At 40.7% G+C, this 15,290-nt stretch overlaps 1 protein-coding gene across 10 annotated transcripts in view; it reads right to left on the reverse strand.

Annotated features, from left to right (window-relative positions):
* DENND1B (DENN domain containing 1B) overlaps window positions 1-15,290 on the reverse strand; it is a 280,306-nt gene that overhangs the window by 237,830 nt on the left and 27,186 nt on the right. The window lies entirely within an intron of this gene.

Genomic DNA, 15,290 nt, shown 5'->3' on the forward strand with positions numbered 1-15,290 from the left:
TCAGTCACTCAGTCGTGTCCGACTCTTTGCAACCCCATGAATCGCAGCACGACAGGCCTCCCTGTCCATCACCAACTCCTGGAGTTCACCCAAACTCATGTGCATCGAGTCAGTGATGCCATCCAGCCATCTCATCCTCTGTCGTCCCCTTCTCCTCCTGCCCCCAATCCCTCCCAGCGTGAGGGTCTTTTCCAGTGAGTCAACTCTTCGCATGAGGTGGCCAAAGTACTGGAGTTTGCCAGCATCCGCTGGATCATGGAAAAATCAAGAGAGTTCCAGAAAAACATCTATTTCTGCTTTGTTGACTATGCCAAAGCCTTTGACTGTGTGGATCACAATAAACTGTGGAAAATTCTGAAAGAAATGGGAATACCAGACCACCTGACCTGCCTCTTGAGAAATCTATATGCAGGTCAGGAAGCAACAGTTAGAACTGGACATGGAACAACAGACTGGTTCCAAATAGGAAAAGGAGTACGTCAAGGCTGTATATTGTCACCCTGCTTATTTAACTTATATGCAGAGTACATCATGAGAAACGCTGGGCTGGAAGAAGCACAAGCTGGAATCAGCATCAGTCCTTCCAATGAACACCCAGGACTGGTCTCCTTTAAGATGGACTGGTTGGAGTCTCCTTGCAGTCCAAGTGACTCTCAAGAGTCTTCTCCAGCACAACAGTTCAAAAGCATCAATTCTTCTGCACTCAGCTTTCTTCACAGTCCAACTCTCACTACCACACAATTGCACTCATTTCATAAGCTAGTAATGCTCAAAATTCTCCAAGCCAGGCTTCAGCAATATGTGAACTGTGAACTTCCAGATGTTCAAGAGAAGCAAAAAGCAAAGGAGAAAAGCAAAGATATTCCCATTTGAATGCAGAGTTCCAAAGAATAGCAAGAAGAGATAAGAAAGCCTTCCTCAGCGATCAATGCAAAGAAATAGAGGAAAACAACAGAATGGAAACGACCAGAGATCTCTTCAAGAAAATTAGAGATATCAAGGGGACATTTCATGCAAAGATGGGCTCCATAAAGGACAGAAATGGTATGGACCTTACAGAAGCAGAAGATATTAAGAAGAGGTGGCAAGAATACACAGAAGAACTGTACAAAAAAGATCTTCACGACCAAGATAATCACGATGGTGTGATCCTCATCTAGAGCCAGACATCCTGGAATGTGAAGTCAAGTGGGCCTTAGAAAGCATCACTACGAACAAAGCTAGTAGAGGTGATGGAATTCCAGTTGAGCTATTTCAAATCCTGAAAGATGATGCTGTGAAAGTGCTGCCCTCAATATGCCAGCCAATTTGGAAAACTCAGCAATGGCCACAGGACTGGAAAAGGTCAGGTTTCATTCCAATCCCAAAGAAAGGCAATGCCAAAGAATGCTCAAACTACTGCACAATTGCACTCATTTCATACGCTAGTAAAGTAATGCTCAAAATTCTCCAAGCCAGGCTTCAGCAATACGTGAACCGTGAACTTCCAGATGTTCAAGCTGGTTTTACAAAAGGCAGAGGAACCAGAGATCAAATTGCCAGCATCCGCTGGATCATGGAAAAAGCAAGAAAGTTCCAGAAAAACATCTATTTCTGCTTTATTGACTATGCCAAAGCCTTTGACTGTGTGGATCACAATAAACTGTGGAAAATTCTGAAAGAAATGGGAATACCAGACCACCTGACCTGCCTCTTGAGAAATCTATATGCAGGTCAGGAAGCAACAGTTAGAACTGGACATGGAACAACAGACTGGTTCCAAACAGGAAAAGGAGTACGTCAAGGCTGTATATTGTCACCCTGCTTATTTAACTTACATGCGGAGTACATCATGAGAAACGCTGGGCTGGAAGAAGCACAAGCTGGAATCAAGACTGCCGGGAGAAATATCAACAACCTCAGATATGCAGATGACACCACCCTTATGGCAGAAAGTGAATAGGAACTAAAAAGCCTCTTTATGAAAGTGAAAGAGGAGAGTGAAAAAGTTGGCTTAAAGCTCAACATTTAGAAAAGTAAGATCATGGCATCCGGTCCTCTGTATTAGGTTACCACAAACACAGTGACAAAGCATCACAGGAAGAGCATCCGAGATGATCCAGGTGGTCCCGACGTAACAACAAGAATCCTTAACTATGAAAGACGGAAGCCCAAGTGTCTGTGTCAGAGTGATGCGGATGTGGTAACGACTGGCCATCTTTGGCCATTGCCGGCTTTGAAGATGAAAGGGGACCATGAACCAAGGGACACAGGCGGCCTCTAGAACCTGAAAAACGCAAGAACACAGGTTATCTCCTAGAACCTCCAGAAAAAAAGCACAGTCCTGCTGACACCTTCACTTTAGCTTAGTGAGACTCATTTCAGATTTCTTACCTCCAGAACTGTAAGATAATAAATCTGTGCTGCTTCAAGTCACTGTGTTTGTGGTAATCTAATATAGAAGCAATGAAAAACTAATAAAAGTTATTAAAAATACATCTAAAAATTTAAAAGAAAGGCTAGATTGAATGAACAGAGGAAGAATCTAAGTGGAAAAATAGATATTACCAAAAAGAAGCAAATGTGGAAAATCTAGAACTGAAAAGTAGTAATATTTTTATGATTTTCTTTCTTTTTTAATTGGAGAACAATTGCTTTACAATGCAAAAGTATATTACTTGACACAAAAAAATTCACTCTAAGGTTTAACAGCTACTGAATACAACAGAATAAAAGCTTAGAAAAACTGGATACAGAATAGTTGAAATAATAAAAACTAAAGCACAGAGAGAAAAAGTACTAAGAGATATAAAACAGCTTCTATGATTGGTGAAACATCTAACATACATGAACTGTAGTCCCAGGGGAAAAAACAGTGCATAAGAGGCTGAACAGAAAAACAGTTTGAAAAAAAATAATGGGCAATAGTTTTCTGAATGTGAACACACATACACACGTGTGTGTTTATCTCCAAGGAGCTCAACAAATGCAGAATAAACGCAAAGAAAACCAAACCTAGGTACATGATAATCAAATTTCTGAAAACCATAATAAAAAGAGAAAACCGTAAAAGCAGCCAGAGAGGGAAGAAAGATATACATCATATAGAGCAACAATGATTAAACATTTCTGCTGAGATCCCATCAAAAACTTGGCAAGCCAGAAAACAATGGAACAACTTCTTTAAAACGAGGAAAGAAGGTTCTATCAAACTAAGATTCTATTTCCAAATGAAATATCCTTCAAAATAATGAACACATTTTAAGATAAATAAAAGCTAAGGAATTTCTCACCAGCAGATTTGACCTACAATGAATACTAAATAAAAATTTCAAGCTAAAAGAAAATGATACTAGAGAGAAATTCAAAAGTACAGAAAGGAAGGCTGTCAGGGATGATAAACGTGTAAGTAAATACAGAAGACTACTTTTAATACTTTCTAATTTCTTTAATAAGTAATAGTTCAAACAGTAATAAATTACTGTGGGGATAACAACCTATGTAGAAGCAAAGGCACCAAGGGCGGGAGGGAACAAATATAATCTACGGCCAGAAGGTTCTTATAATTTTAATTCATGGTGGACTGTGATCATTGCATAATCAATAAAATTATAAACCAATATAAACAAAGAACAGTTATAGAACCAATAAAAACAAAGCCAATAGAAGAGAAAGGTATAAAACACTTTCTAAAACCTACTAATATAGAAGAAGATAGGAAGAAAAAACTGGAAACGAATTTTAAAACCTGACAGTACAAGCGTCAAAGTGTTAGTTGCTCGGTTGTGTCTGACTCTTTGCGACCCCCATGGACTGTACCCACCAGGATCTTCTGTCCATGGAATTTTCCAGCAAGAATACTGGAGTAGGTTGCCATTTCTCCTCCCTCCCTAATCCACCAAGGAAGCCCTGGATGGTACAACTAGAAAACCAGTAAGACGACGGTAGATTTAAACCCAAACATACCAATAATTACAGCGATTACTAATTAAAGGCAGCACTTATTGGACTGGATAGAAAAGTAAAACCCACATATACAGATTTTAAATACAGATAGATATGGTTTAGAAAAAAGAACGGAAGAAGAATTTCATCCAAACACTAATCATGAGAAAGGCAGAGCAGCTCTATTCCTCAGACAAAAAGCATTCCCAGAGACTAAGAAAGAAATCCCACGCACTAAAAGGGTTAGTTCATAAAGAAGATATACTCAAAAATGTGCATGCATCTCATGAGAGTGTTTCAAAATACATGAAGCAAAAACTTCCCAAACCAAAAGGGGAAAATCAAGAAGTTCAATTAAGTTGGACATGTTAACACTCCTCTCCCTGTAGCTGAAAAAATAGACCCCCAATCAGTAAAGAGATAAAGGATTTGAAAACCAGCATCAGCGCCTTTACTAATCAGCAATTTACAGCAGTACAGCCGACAACTGGACAATACGTACTCTACTTAGCACGTGTGGGATACTCACCAGGACAGAACACATTACAGGCCCTGAAACAAACCTTACGTTTTCAAGTACGGGTCATATACAGAGTAGGTTCTCTGACCTCAGTTAAACCACATTAAAAGGCAACAGGGTCCTTTGCAGAGGCGTGCATGGACCTAGAGACTGTCGTACAGAGTGAAGTCGGTCAGGGAAAAATAAACGTGTTATATTGACGCATACATGTGAAATCTAGAAAAATGGTACAGGTGATCTTTGCAAAGCAAAAACAGAGAACAAACGTATGGATACCAAGGCAGAACTCGGGGGTGGGGAGAAGGAAGAACTGGGAGATGGAGATTGATGTACAAATGCTACTGAGACTGTGTATCAAATAGATAACTGATGAGAACCTGCTGCACAGCACAGGGAGATCTCCTCAGTGCTCTGCGGTGACCTAAATGGGAAGGAAATCCAAAAAAAGGGGACCTGTGTCTATGAATGGCTGATTCACTTCGCTGTAGAGCAGAAAACACAATAATGCCAAGCAACTGTTCTCCAGTAAAAATCAATTAAAAAAAAAAAAAGGCAGCAGGGTCTGCACTGTGCAGCAGGCTGTGCATCGTGGTCACCAGCGTCTGGGCTTGGACAGGCCACGGGGCCCCCTCAGAGCCCCTGAATGCGGCTGTGCCCACAGGCACAGGTACCCCCCGCCTCCACACCCAAGTGCTGCCTGCAGGCAGCACCGCAGCGGGAACTCACCCGACGCGACCGAGGGCACGCAAGGCGACAGAAACCGTGACGGGCCTCTCCCGGCGTCACACCTGACCTCAGCACAAACCTGTGAAGAGGACAGGACGCTCCCCGTTGTGTAGAGGAGTCCAGTCTAAGGTACAGAATTCAACCAGCAAGTCAAAGCTGACTCCCAAGTCCAAGGGTCAGGGACGATCCCACAGCAGCCTTGAGGTGTTTAAGGCACAAAATCGAACACAAATGAACAAGGCTGCTTCAGGGTTAGCTGAAGATGGGACTGCAATTTCATTTTTAAATTGTCCAGAAGGGATATAGAGAGCACTAACAATATGATGAAGGCCAAAGTCCATCCCGAACGAATTTACAGTGTAGCTGGGAGGACAATAATGATTATTAAATGCACTAAATGTTTAAAAGGCAATAACAATGACATACCATAAAGAATCCCAAGTATTTAGAAACTAAGCACTACACTTCTAAATAACTCATGGACCAAGAGCTGAGAAGAGAAACCAGAAAATATTCCAACTACATAATAATGAAAAGATCAAAACTTGTGGGATATAGCTAAAACAATACTTAAAGGTAAATTTATACACTTATGATTATATTAGGAAAAAGGTTTAAAAAAAAATCGGTGCTCTGGACTTCCCTGGTGTCCAGTGGCTAAGACTTGCACTCCCGACGGTGGGGGCCAGGGTGCAATCCCTGGGTGGGCAACTAGATCCCACACAGCACAGCCAAGACTGGTACAGCCAAATAAATAAAGTTTTTAAAAATAAAATTAAAAAGTCAATGCTCTGATTTTCCACATTAAGAAGCTAGATGACACCTGTAACTCAAAGAATACTGCGTATCAACTAAATTTCAATTTTCATTAAAAAAAAAAAAAGCAAAGAAATAAACAATAAAAAACCAAAAGTAAGAAGAAGAAATGGAAGAAGAGGAAGGAGCAGGAGGAAGGAGGTGGAAGCGGAAGGCAGAAAGCAGCAGCAGCAGGAGGAGAAGCTGGAAGAAGTGAAATCCAAAATAAGGAGGAAGAAAATAATAAAGAGCAAGAAATCAGTGAGACAGAAAATGAACAAATAGTGGAGAAATGATCAAAACTCTAACTCCTCCTCTGAAAATATCAATGAAGCTGGTAAACCCCTAGAACTCGAATGATCAAGAAAAACAAGGGAGAATACTCGAGTCACAAACTCTGGGTGAAAACAGGGGCTTACCGTTACAGCTCTACAGAAATTAAAAAGATAATGCTGAAGTTTATACACACCTTTGTACAAACGTATTTTAATATTTGAAGAAAGAAAAAATTCCTCCAACGATGCAATTACCAAAGCTATCCCAAGAACAACCAAGAAATCTGAATAGCCATTTGTATGACAGAGAAATTGAAATCATAATTAAAATCTTTCCTACATAAAAAAAATTCAGAACCAAGCAACATCACTGGTGAATTCTTATCAAACATTTAAGGAAATAATATCAGTAATTCAATTAACTTTATTTTCTCTGTACACTAGCAATAATATAACTGTAATGAAGCTGACCTATATCAGAAACACATGCAAAACACTGATCCTGATTTCTTCCTTGGCTTCCATAGCTCCTTGGCAAAAATCCAAAAACCAGAAACCATTAAAAATGAAAGAGTAATCTGACTAGAGAGAAATATTTTAACTTCTGAATAAAGATCATAGACAAAATTTTAAAATATAAATGTTACATTGGAAAAATAATACTATTTGATAATTAATGAATACAGATAGAACAAAAGGCTTTATGTTGAAACGTTGAAAACAAAAACAAAAAATATATCAATGAAAAAATGCCAGCTTTTCCAATCAATCAAAAAATATATAAAGTAAGATAGACAGAAATGTCTTCAAAAACTTAAGAGGGAAGATATCTCTGGAAAAAGCAAAACTATGGAGGCCATAAAAAGACCACTGGTTGTCAGACGTTGAGGGGAGGAGAGGTGAGCAGAGTTTGACGGATTTAGGACAGTGAAGCACTCTGTGACACTATAAAGGAGGCTATGCATCATTATCCAGTCGTCCAAAACCCACACAGAAGACACCACCAAGCGTGACCCCTAATGAAATGTATGGACTTTGGGCGACTGATGTGTCCAAGTAAGTTCATCAGTTACAGAAAATGAGCCATTCCGCTGCGGGATGTTGGTAACAGAGAAGGCAGGAGGGGGCCGTAGCAGGGAAATTCTACTCTGTATTTTCCACTCAACTTTGCTATGAACTTGAAAGTGCTCGTAAAAGTAGTCTATTTTTCAAAAAATATACATGTAGAACTTCAAAGATGGAATTGGAAAAAAACTGTGAATTATTTTATGAATGTTTTAATATTGACTGCATATTACAATAATTGTGTTTTAAATATGCTGAGTCACATAAAAGATATTAATATTTTAAAAAAGAGGAGTAATAGGGGCTTCTCCCGTGGTCCAGTGGCTACGATTCTGTGCTGCCGAAGCAGGGGGTCCAGGTTCGATTCCTGGTCAGGGAACTGGATACCACATGCTGCAAGGAAGAGTTCGCTTGCCACAACTCAAGATCCTGAATGTTGCAACTAAGGTCAAAGACCCCAAGAGGCACAGCTAAGACCCAGCACAGCCAAATAAACAAACACTAAACCAGAAAAAAAAAAAAAAAAAGGAGTAACACCCAGTACTGTCGAGAACTGCTGTACTCAAACTCTCTCTTGCACTGGTGATAAGAGCATGCTGTATCTTTCTGTACGATAATCCGCCAACACATTTCAAAAGTTAAACAGTGACACTTTCAAGAATTCATTTATTCAAAGTAGATAACAAAAGGAACGCAATGAGATGGATGCACAGTAGGCCCATACAACGGAATTCTAGGCAGCTATTAAGTCCAGTGAATTAGACTGCTATTTTCAAACACAGAAAGACATTCATGATAAACTGCCAAGCTGACAATGCAAACTGTCAGATTATAGGACACTATAGACAGAGGAGCCAGTTTATGAAAAAGTACACATGTGTACTATATAGAGATGTATAGTCGATTATTCAACAAAATTTTAATCATGATACTCTGTGAGTAATGAGATGTAGTGATTTTTTTTGTCTCGTCATATTATTTTCTCCTTTCACTTGAATTTTTTTTTTTTTTTTTTTTTTTTACCATAGGCCTGGATCTTTTTTCCCAAAACATAAGGGAGGGCATTTATAGTCACAAACATATATGGACAACGCATTTGTTGAGTATCAGCAATTGGCTACTCTAACTTCCAATATATTTTGGCAAAGTTCATTGTGTCTAAACAAACCATTCACTGATTATGTACTTCGGGGCAAGTTCCTCAATTTACTCTACTTTTCTGATATAAGATCAAGGTGGACTGGAAAGAGTGAATTTCAGGGTTAAAGTCTGGTGACTACAGTGTGAGCCCAGCACTGCCAAACTGGGACAAGACTGATAGAAAGTTGAACGAGCAGTTCCCGTGGGACACACTTTCTACACTACTTTCCACTACTGAATGTCAGCAGTTGTAGCAAACTGCAAATCAGGAAACATACAATGGTTCAGGACACAAAAATGATGAAAAGGGAGAAAAATCAGAATTTTTTAAATGGGAAGAAAATCAGTAAGGAGAAATATGTGAATAAATAAATATATAGAGATACCGAGAAAAGAAAACAAGCTTAAACTAACAAAAATTTCCATTACAAAAAAAAAAAAAAAACTGACAGTTGACTAGACTGCCTGAAAGACAAAATAAGTTTAAGCTATGCCTTGGCCAAACAGAGAATGAAACTTGATCATTATCCACATGTTAAGATCTAAAGTACCTGACATATGAGATCCCTGTAAGTATCCTTTATACTTGTAATGAGTAAGATGAATGTGGTATCCGGCTCCTGCACTTATAAGCAAGCAGTCTCATCACTGACCAGTCTACCTTCATTTAAATCCTACTGAACACAGAGCACCACGCTAGACATATGCAATTCAAAAGGCCGTGCGACATTATTTCTTGCTTTTGAAAAGCTTACCATTTATTCAAGGAAGGAACTGGAGCACCAGCACAAACTTAGATCCAGTGGTAAGAACTGAGACACACAGCAGAAGAACAGAGCTATGGCCCAAGAATAAGCATGATGCTGAGTCACCACACCTGAATCTGAGTCACCACACCTGAATCTGAGCTGTGTCAGCTGCAACTTGATGCCACAACACAGACCATGGGAAAGGAGCAGAATTTCCCCTGCCTCTCGTGACGACTGGGCCGGGGAACTGCAAATTATTTAGCTACAAGATACTACTTCACTGAAAATAAAATAGCAACCATTAAATAAGTTGTCATTCCGTGCACCACCTGGTCAGTGCTGGATTCCTGTTGAAACGCTGCCAGAACTGAGAGGGAAAGGAAGTCATCAGGAAATAATAGCTGTCTCTATCTGCTTGACACAGACTTCACCAGTGCAGTAATTAAAACAAGGAGAAAAGGTCCATGCAGTAAGTTTTATAAAGCCTGGCGAGCTCCCCAACACTGAAAAACAAATAAATTTTAAAAACAAAATGCTTAGACAAACCAAAGACCAGTGAGCCAGGACTTCTCACTGACTAATTCAGAACAACTCTTCCTCATAGCCTTATTAATAAATGAATCTTCAAATCAGAAGCAATCCCATTCAGAGAGGATATTAACACAGGCACTTCAATAAATTAAACAGAATCAAAACTTCATCATACCCAGCTGTAATTATTGGCTTCTCAAGAGCTCAATCTTCTCCTGTGAGTAGCAGTTACAGATGGGGCTGGAAGGCGTCCAAAAACCTAACAAATGCGATAAACCTGATGTCGTTCTCTCACTAGATTGTAAATTCCTGATGGCTGGGCCAGTATCACCTCTGCATTCCTTTTAGCATAAGGGATGACGTTTTATACGTTCAGATGGATAAATGGGTAGACAAACAAGCCGTGAACAAACAGTTGTATGTCACAGAGATTAAAAGTTTTAACAGAATACTTGAAATGTTTGGGAAACCAACTAGCAGGTTGTTAAAGACAGGTTCTGGGAAAGGGAAATGACCGGGAGTGTGAAGGTGGCTGGAAGTGGGACAGAAGAGGTGCTCTCTACAACAAACCCTCCGCTGTCCAACGTGGGGGAAGCAGGGCGCTGAGATGGCACGAGGCCTGGCGGAAGGGGCGGGGCAAGGACAATGAATTAACTAAGGAAGACAGGCAACAGGGCAAAGCAAGGAGGGACATGAAGAGCAAAGAGAACGCCGAGGAATCTAAATGCAATCAGCGGAGTTTATGACTTTTCAGCACAGAAGATGTGCTTTTTTCCCTTATCCCACTTGAGGAAATCAACATTGGTTCTCTTACTAAAAATAACATGCTGTGTTCACAAAGGCAGAAGAGAACTGGCATTACTAAAAAATTAAATGCAGTACCAACTGATTTCCCAAAACACATGGGAAAAAGACAGGGAGAAACATTAAGGGCTGTATTAGCCATTAAGGTAAAAACTAAATAACTGCAAACAATGGAACAATGAAGAAAAAACATGCTGACAAATATTCGGGGCTTGTCCTAGACAAATGCTGAGAAAAATCTTATCTATTTGATGGTCAGATCAGATCAGATCAGATCAGTCGCTCAGTCATGTCCAACTCTCTGCGACCCCATGAATCGCAGCACACCAGGCCTCCCTGTCCATCACCAACTCCCGGAGTTCACTCAGACTCACGTCCATCGAGTCAGTGATGCCATCCAGCCATCTCATCCTCTGTCGTCCCCTTCTCCTGCCCCCAATCCCTCCCAGGATCAGAGTCTTTTCCAATGAGTCAACTCTTCCCATGAGGTGGCCAAAGTACTGGAGTTTCAGCTTTAGCATCATTCCTTCCAATGAACACCCAGGACTGATCTCCTTCAGGATGGACTGGTTGGATCTCCTTGCAGTCCAAGGGACTCTCAAGAGTCTTCTCCAACACCACAGTTCAAAAGCATCAATTCTTCGGCGCTCAGCCTTCTTCACAGTCCAACTCTCACATCCATACATGGTAAGTTAATTTCAATTTCTTATAACATTTCTACAAAATTTTACAATTTGTAATTTTTCCATATACATTTTCTCATGTGATAACACAAAATGGATTCATTTATTAAACCCATATTACTGATAAGGAAAGAGACATAAAAAATTGATAATCTACCCAAAGTCACAAAGACAGTAGATGACGCAAATCGATTTTTGAGACAAGATTTTCCACATTTTATAATAAACCAATACTATTAATGAAAGGATAATATTTTCTAAGTGTAATTTTAGGGGGAAGTTCAGTTCAGTCGCTCAGTCATGTCCGACTCTTTGCACCCCATGAACTGTAGCACTCCAGGCCTCCCTGTCCATCACCAACTCCCGGAGTCCACCCAAACCCATGTTCATCGAGTCAGTGATGCCATCCAACCATCTCTTCCTCTGCCATCCCCTTCTCCTCCTGCCTTCAATCTTTCCCAGCATCAGGGTCTTTTCAAATGAGTCAGCTCTTCACATCAGGTAGCCAAAGTATTGGGAGTTTCAGCTACAACATCAGTCCTTCCAATGAACACCCAGGACTGATCTCCTTTAGGATGGACTGGTTGGATCGCCTTGCAGTCCAAGGGACTCTCGAAAATCTCCAACATCACAGTTCAAAAGCATAAATTCTTTGGTGCTCAGCTTTCTTTATAGTCCAACTCTCACATCCATACATGACCACTGGAAAAACCATAGCCTTGACTAGACGGACCTTTGTTGTTAGGGGGAAAGGCCTTTATATATATCATGGTGAAAAGAAATTACATAAAGAGGCAAGGAAATTTTTTTCATTCATTAAATGAAAGAGTTAATCGGTCAGTCGTGCCGACTCTTTGTGACCCCATGTACTACAGCCCACCAGACTCCTCTGTCCATGGAATTCTCCAGGCAAGAATACTGGAGTGGGTTGGCATACCCTTCCTCAGGGGATCTTCCTGACCCAGGGACTGAATCCACGTCTCCTGCATTGCAGACAGATTCTTTACCATCTGAGCCACCAGGAAAGCCTTTATTCATTAAAGCAAGCTTAAATATTTCCACTTTATAGAACTGACAGCATTAATAACAAATGCGAGGAAAAAGTGAAAATAAAAGCCTTCAATAACTTGAATGCATCACTTACAACAACATTAACTTAGAGATGGTAAAGCTATCCTAGTTATTCACAGAAAATCTTCGGGAGAAACTGTCCAGTGGAACCAGCTCACGATACGGTCACAGGGGGACTGCTCTGCACAGCAGTTAGCCAGAGCCCTGTGTGCCGAAGTAGAAGAATCTGCAAACTAAATAAAATAGAGATAACAACCTGCATGGAATGCACCAGTATGTGTGCAAGGAAACACTTACATACATTTGCTGGCAAATGCACTCAAATTCTCTGAACAGATGGAAGAGAAACGGCCACCTACTTCTCTAGGAAGGGGTGCTAAGGCACTCTGGATCTGAGGTGGGGAGAGACTCTTTTCTGTATTCCCTTTTATGTAATAAAAATTTTTATCATTTGTGTTTATTTTTTTCCGCTATAAAAGACTGTTACTTAAAAACCTTTTTAAATGATTGCCATTAAAACAAACATGTAACTTGATGACAGGTTTGATACACTAACGTGCATTTAGGGGTGACTGACACTATCACTGAGAGCTGAGCTTTAAGGATAGATACAAGTAGACTTCACTGACCCGGAACAACTCAGGTGTGAAATGCACTGGTCCATGCGTGCAGTCACTTACACCTGCATCTTTTTCAATACATGTACAACTGGTCCTCCATATTTGCGGATGCGGAATCAGGGATACAGAGGGTCAGTCACAGACCTGAGCATCCCTAAATTCTGGTATCCACCATGGGTCCTGGAAGCAGTCCCCTGAGGACACTGAGGAGTCTGTACACAGAAGTAGAAGGAGACAGCACTCTGGAGAGATGGTATACAGACACGGAAGGGAACAGCGCTCCACAGACAGGAAGCGTCTGAGTGCCACCTAAGATGTGTCTGCATGGTAAGCCATGTGGGCTGGAAAGTCAAGCCTAAAACGGTCATCTGAGCCCAGGTCACAGAGGATCCAGAACATGAGGCTTAAGGCTGAGAGCTTATTGTGGAGATCAGGGTCTCCTAAACATGAGAACCTACAGGCCCCAGTTTGAGAAAGACTGCAGTTAACAATGGAGACTGCCAGCTGCTTGGCTGCACAAGATGCCCCACCCACCAGTCACAGGCTCAGATGGCAGCCTGGGCCAGCAAGCAGGAGGCTCCCTCAGCTCCGGTGGCGATGGGAGATAAAAGAGAAGCCTCACTTCTGCAACAGTATCTGACTAGCTCCTCGATCGAAAGGCCAAGCAGATCCTGAATACAGAGTCCAACAAGATGGGGGAGAATATTTTGACTAGTCAACTGTGACGGACAGAATAACGAGTCCACCCACTACTTTGTGATCTTAGTCTGCAAGGCCAGAGGCTGGTTATTCCCTGGTGCTTTTCCGGCCACCAGAATAAAGCTGTTAGACATTTAGCTTAGCTTTATTACTTAGGAGAAAAATAGTATGAATATACAGACTATCAGTTGGTGGTGTTAAATCACTAAATCGTGTCTGACTCTTTGGGACCCCATGGCCTGCAGCATGCCAGGCTTCCCTGTCCTTCACTATATCCTGGAGTTTGTTCAAACTCATGTCCATTGAGTCGGTGATGCCATCCAACTAATTCTGAATTTTATTCATTATACCTTTTTTAAAATTCATTAAAAATAGATGAATATGAAAGTTGTTTATAATATTTACCAAAAGCCATAATTAGAATTACTATCAGAAGTGTGTTCTAGGCTGTAGCCTGAAATGCAAAGAAATACACTCATCCCTCATTAATCCTCATATTATCATAGTCATTGTGAAATCACTCTCAGCTCTGGAGTCAAAAGGTTTCACTGATGGACACTATGCCATTATACATTAAATATGTAATATATACACATACTATATACATATCAAACAAAAGCATCTAATTATTATTTCTTATGAATTAAGAAAGGTATATACATTTTGCTTAAACTACAACAAAAATAACCATTGTTTAAAAACATATTGACATATTTGATTCTCTCTCTTGGCCATCACAGCTTTATGGTAGAAAGAGAAAGGTGGTTACTGCTGTCATTTTAAAGACAAAGAAACAGGCTCAGAGGGTTTACCAGAAATACCAAAAAGCTAGAACTCCAAGTTCTTCTAAATCCAATCTAACTTCAGAGTCCTGCCAACCTAGCTAGCATAAAACAGCAGTGAATGAAAACAGTGAATTAAAAGAGCAGATTCTCTTCTCACCAAAGAAACCACAGAGATAACACCCCTCCTCTGTGTACTTCTCATGGTTAAGAAGACTGAAAATAAAATGATCCCTCAACCCTGGGAGCCCCACTGACCACTCACCAACGATAAAGTCTGTTTGCCCAGACATCCATATAAATACTGTCATCTCTGTGTCATGACACGAACAAGGCTGAGAACACTGCTACTGAGAACTCAGGAACATACAGAATGCTCTTAAATAAAATTTGCTCAGAAAATATAAACTCATAAACTTTATGAAACACCTTTAAAAAGAGATTGATATCAATGATTTAACAGAATTCTGCTTCAAAGTTAACTGCAGGACTTAAATCCTGACACAGTGGTTCTCAATCACATGCACAACTCGCCTTTTTTACTGGAGTGTAACTGCTTTACAACGCTGAGTTTCTGCTGCACAGTGAAGGGAATCAGCTAGGTGTACACACGTATCCCCTCCCTCCTGAGCCTCCTTCCTGCCCACTCCCCCATCGCACCCTCTAGGTCATCACCGAGCACCGAGCTGAGCTCCCTGTGCTGTACAGCAGCTCTGCACTGGCTACCTACTTTACACGTGGTACTGTGCACTCCTTCAGCACTCACTCCAGAAAGTTAAACAGGCACGCAAATGAGTAAGAGTGACGGCATTACTGGGGTGGCCTTGGATTCGCTATAAACCTCAGCCACTCGCACACTGCAGTGCTTATTATCAGTGTACTCAGAACCAACCGCACCATGCCCCT

This window comes from Bos indicus, chromosome 16 (assembly GCF_029378745.1).
Source record: "Bos indicus isolate NIAB-ARS_2022 breed Sahiwal x Tharparkar chromosome 16, NIAB-ARS_B.indTharparkar_mat_pri_1.0, whole genome shotgun sequence".
NCBI classification, from domain to species: domain Eukaryota; kingdom Metazoa; phylum Chordata; class Mammalia; order Artiodactyla; family Bovidae; genus Bos; species Bos indicus.